Raw genomic sequence first — 6,000 nt, forward strand, 5'->3', positions numbered from 1 at the left:
ATTAGAATTGCTATGATAGACTAAATCCTTGAGCTATGAAGCCCATATTCTTTTGTTATTCTCACTAAGATATGTTCTCAGAAGTTATTCACAGTTTTACAGTATGCCTATGAAGTGGAATGTCATGTGCAGTGCCTTTTGGGGGCTGCCTCCCAACCTGCACATGGAGGAAATTGGATTCTCTCTCTCCAGAGAGGATGATCTCATGTTCAGGGTGCTCTTTGGATCCATATTCCTAAAGTTCTAACTTAGGAGCTCACTAATAGAACTTACTCTATGATAAGGGACCACAAGACATGTGGAAATAATAGTGGCAACTCTCTCCCCCATTTCCCTGAGACCACTCACCACTATTTTATCCTAAGTAAAGAGGGAAAGCTAGACCTGAGGGAAGGGCCCATGGTCCTGATACTTGCCCGTGGCCTCACTGTCTCCTGCTTCAGGTGCCAGTGGAAGAAGGTATCATACCTTAGGACCAACAAGAATCTCAGATTTGAGGCCTGTCATTCTCCAAGTGGGATCCCCTTTGTGTGCGTGTCTCCCCAATAAGGCTCTCCCCATGGATGCAGCCACATGCTTCTGCTGCAGCACCCTTTGTTGAATGATCATGGTGGAGACGTAAATGGTTTCCATCTTCCTCACCACACTTCCCAAGAGCATAAGGGAACTGCTCTTTCCCCAGAGCCAACACTTGCTTTCTTTCACTGCCACCAGAGGCTTGGCTGATTCAATTTTACTTTTCTACAGATGTCCTATCAGTTCCCTGATTCATCCAGTGACCAGTATTCTATAATTCTATCAGGTTGAGAAATTTCTTCAGTCTGATCATCAATTAACTACCTTTCACTATTGTTTATTCATATTTTTCATTTAATTAAATATTACCTTTACATGTGAATTAAAACATAAAGTTCTTCAATTTGTGCTTTCAGAGCACATTTCAGAAAATTTCTCCCCATTTCACAAAAGTTGATTTTCTCTCTTTGTCTTTTCAGGAACCATATTTGAACAAGATGTGTTCAGTCTTTAAATTTTTTAAATCTTAACATCTATCCATTTTTGCCTTTATCCTCTTTGTCACTTAATTGCCCTTTCCTGGACCTTTTTCATTCTCTTAGGTCTCAAAAATACAATAATCAGAGGAACTTTGAAGTGTTTTTGTTCTTTAATAGTATTTGATTTTTCCCATAATTACTGTAAAGATCATTTTCAACATTGATTTTTTAAGATTTTTACATATACAATCCTTTTAAACATTTCCTTATTAGTCATGTGAAAGAAAAATCTGAAAAGGGAAAACCCATTAAAAAAAAAAAAGTAAAAATGATGACCTTCAATCTTCATTCAGTCTCCATAGTTTTCTCTCTGGATGCAAATGATATTTTCTATCTCAAATTTACTGGAATTGTCTTGGATCACTGTTGCTGAGAAAAGAACTAAGTTTGTCACAATTGATCATCACATAATACTGATGTGTGACTGTACTATGTTCTGTTTCTGTTCACTCAGCATCAGTTCATATAAGTCTTAAAGTTTTCTAAAATCATCCTGCTGACCATTTCTTATAGAATAATTATATTCCATTCCATAACATTCATATACCATAACTTATTCAGCCATTCTCCAACTGATGGGCATCCATTCAGTTTGCAGTTCCTTGCCACAAACATTTTTGCACGTGGGTCCTTTTCCCTTTTTTATGATCTCCTAGTGGTGACTGATACTGCTGAATCAGAATGTTTAGTTTGATAGCACTTTAGACATAGTTCCAAATTGCTCTCCAGAGTGGCTAAATGAATTCAAAACACCAACACCGCATTTAGCATCCCAGTTTTTCATATTCTCTCCAACTTTTATCTTTTCCTGTCATCTTAGCCAATCTGAGAGGCGTGATATACCTCATAGGTATTTTAATTTTATTTTTTAAATTTTCATTTCTGTTAATAGTGATTTAGAGCATTACTATAGATGAGCCTTGGAGTATTTAAGGGATGGACATTGGTTTTTTGCAAATTTAGAATAAGCTTGTTACTTTCTCATGCCTTTATGTCAATCAAGCATTCTACTCATTTTAGTTGGATTGGGACTTTTTTTCTTCAAGGAGGGATAATTTGTAACAGTCTCTTGTGGTTTTCCATTAGTTTTTATGGGATCTTTGTATGTTTTATAAGTGTTTGAATGAATAAACAATACCTAATAGCCAAAAAGCCTGCCATTTTCTGAGTGGAATTTGGTTCAGTTCTTTCCTAAATGCATTCCCTATACTAGATTTACCTAGATTAAAACTTTACCACCTTTCTAGGAAGGTATGACCAATTTTCGAAAGAATTGCAAAGTATTAACCACAAAAAAATGTACTTCAAATCACTAACATTAATACAGGTTAAACCCTAGGGTACCACTCCATATCTCTCATATTCCTAAGATGACAGGAAAAGATAATAAATGCTGGAGGGGATGTGGGAAAACTGAGACACTGATACATTGTTGGAGGAACTGTGAACTGATCCAACCATTCTGGAGAGCAGTTTGGAACTATCAAACTATGCATACCCTTTGACTCAGTGTTTCTACTGGGCTTATATCCCAAAGAGATCTTAAGGGAAAGGGACCCACATGTGCAAAAATGTTTGGCAGCCCTCTTTGTAGTGGCTAGGAACTGGAAACTTGAGGGATGCCCATCAGTTGAAGAATGGCTGAGTAAGTTAATGGTGTATGAATGTGATGGAATATTATTGTTCAATAAGAAACAATCAGCAGGTTGATTTCAGAGAGGCCTGGACAGGAACTGATGCTAAGGGAAATAAGCAGAACCAGGAGATCATTATACACGGCAACAACAAGACTATATGACGATCAGTTCTGATGGACATGGCTCTTTTCAACAGTGAGATGATTCAGGCCAGTTCCAATGATCTTGTGATAGAGAGAGCCATATGCACTCTGATAGAGGACCATGGGGACTGTGGATCAAAGCACAATATTTTCATCTTTTTATGGTGTTGATTTTTTCTTTTATCTTTTTCCCTTTTGATCTTATTTTTCTTGTGCAGCATGACAAACATGGAAATATGTTTAGAAGAACTGCACATGTTTAACCTATATTGGATTACTTGCTCTCTAGTGGGGAGGGGGAGAAAGGAGAGAGAAAATTTTGAAACACAAGATTTTGCAAAGGTGAATGTTGAAAATTCTTTGAATGTATTTGGAAAAATAAAAAAACTGTTTTAAAAATAAGATATTAAAAGTCAAAACAACCCTGAGGTTTCACCTTACATGTTGCAAACTGGCAAATACAAGAAAAAAATTTTCTTAAGACTATCTGGTCCTCACTGCCTAGAAGGCCAGGTAGGTGAGATTTTGTTGTTCTCCCAGTGTTTTTCAGTATCCTTACAAGAAAATAGAAGTTACTAAACTCTGCAAATTGCTTCTAACGCAACCAGGGGAATTCTTGCAATTATTCACTTCTTTGCTATTAACCACTTAGTTTTAGCAAAAAGCTTAGTCACAGATATATAAACTTAATGGTCTAACATATCCTTCCACCTTTTACTAAAGGCCCTGGGGGGGGGGAGCAGGAGGGAGAGAGGATTGGTCACAGATAATGTCTCACTGAGCAAGCGAGAGTTAAGTCTTATATATATAGAAGATGTAAATATTTTTAAACTGGGTACCTTCCCTCCACCTAAGACAAGCCTTTAGTGGTTCCTACACACCGCTGCCAGATTGCTCTGCGTGAAATCTCTGTGGGCTCCCTTTTCCGTTCATTGAATGAAGACCAAACTCCTTACTCTAATTCTCAAGCATTCCAAAATATGCCTCCAACCTACCATTTGTTTTCATCTCGCCTCTGCTGCACAGAATCTGTCGTATTCTGGGCTCGGGCTCATGCACACACGATCACCTTTCGAACGTTACCCATAGTTGCCCCCACGTTTGCTCATTTCTTTCCCTATGCCAGGAAGTTGTCACCTCCTGTGTCCATCCTCTATTTTCCACCTGTGACAATCTGATCTCTGTTAGGACTCTGCTTAGATTCTGCTCTCTCCATAAACCCCCTCCCAAGCTGGAGGTGACCACCCTCTGGAAGCCCCATCATTACCTCTGTGTGCTCTCTTGCACTCATCATAGTCTATAGAGTTATCTGTATATATAGGTCTAATGTGGCCTTGATCAGTTCTGAGTGGTCCTCCTCCTGACAAATTTGCATTAACTAGCCAGGTTCCCAGAGGGCTGGCTTGCTGTATCTCCTCATCAAGGTTCTAAGATAACCCCAAGGGATAATGGGGATTCTCTGATGCTTTTGACCCAAAGTGTCACTCCAGTGTACTCTCCATATTGGTGGCCGGTGAGTAGCAGCCCCCCGATTTCATTTGACCAGTTAACATCAATTAGCTTTTACAAAGAAACATTGACCAAGAAGACGTAACAGGACCAGAAGTTTAAATGTCTCCACCCAACGAGGGCACACTTCTAGACCAGGCTGAAACATGAAGCAGTCATTACAAAGCATTTCCTTCAAGTTAGGTCCAAATGCCCCATAGCCAGTGATCAGGGCGGCATCTCGGGACAAGCCCCTACTGACTGGATCTTGGACACTCTGGGGTCGTCCTGCTGGACCAGATGCATTGGTCCCCAGACCGACAAGGACTCCAGCTCCCAGATCTCTGGTGGCACGCTCAACTCTCCAGATTAACCACTGCCCCTTCTATATTCCTTTAAGGCAGGAAAAATAATCAACAGCAGGCCCTTTTTTCCATTGGTCCAAGTGGGAGAGAAGGCCTTTGGGGATAGCTTTGTCTCCTCGCCTGAGGATTCTAGCTGTCCTTGCATCCTCACAGGAGGAACTGGGAAGGGAGGCCCCTCCCTTGATTGCTTTGGGCTTTTCAAACACAAGTTGCAGCTCAGGAGCTGATCTAAGATCATGGTTGGGAGATTCCAGCCTTAGAGCAAACTACATCTGCTCGCAAGTGAGGAACAGGGTCTTCTGAGGCTTCAAAGCAGATTTAACCCAACCCCCACACAGGGACGCAGCTGGCTCAAAGAAAAGGCTCCTCTCTTCCACTTAACCAGATAAGAGCAGGGACCATGTCTCCTTGTTTTTGGTTGCCTTCCTAGTTCACAATACTGTGCAATATTGGACACGATTTTTTTTAATGTAAGTGAAAGTTTTAAGAGATTTCAGGTAAACAGGTACATAGGGAACATCTCATCTTTCGTTTTTCATTAAATCTTAAAAGCTAAGACAGATGAACCATGTCACTATTTAAATGGAGAATATGGCCATCCACCAAAGTAGGACACTGAGTCCGTTAAGCCAGGTGCCTTACTTTTATTTTTCGCTGAGGCAATTGGGATTAAGTGACTTGCCTAGGGTCACACACCTAGGATGGGTTAAGTGTCTGAGACCAGATTTGAACTCTGGTCCTCCTGACTTCAGGGCTGGTGCTCTGTCCACTGCACCACCTCTCTGCCCCCAGGTGCCCTATTTTTAAAGACAGCATTCAGAACCACTGCCGCACCGTTTCTGAGGAGGAAAGAGATCTGAGGGGCCATGAAAAGAGAGTTTTATTGAGAGTTGGAAGGCATGGGCAAGAATTCTGCTATTTGTTCTTTGGATTATTAAGCAACTCATTGCTGCTGGGTGGGTCCAAAAGTTCCTTCTGTCTCCAAATTGATGATTCAATTCATTCTTTGAATTTTTTTTTACTTTTTGCTTTCTCCCACCATCACCCCCTCCTGAATTTCCTCATGCACATAATTTAACTTTAGGAACAAGGCTTTCTTAATGAGGCCCCCGGGAGATGTAACAATAAAAACAATGAACATACTTTATATCCTCTTTGCACACTGTGGAGTTCAAGTCTGGTTTCTGATCTTTGTATCTTAGCTTTTTCCTATATATGGTTTTTAATATGGAAAATCTTCAATAAACATTATTCTAATAAAAATAGGACAAAACTATGTAACATTGCAAAGTCTCCCTAAGAAATAACAGCA

This window comes from Antechinus flavipes, chromosome 5 (assembly GCF_016432865.1).
Source record: "Antechinus flavipes isolate AdamAnt ecotype Samford, QLD, Australia chromosome 5, AdamAnt_v2, whole genome shotgun sequence".
Classification (NCBI taxonomy): domain Eukaryota; kingdom Metazoa; phylum Chordata; class Mammalia; order Dasyuromorphia; family Dasyuridae; genus Antechinus; species Antechinus flavipes.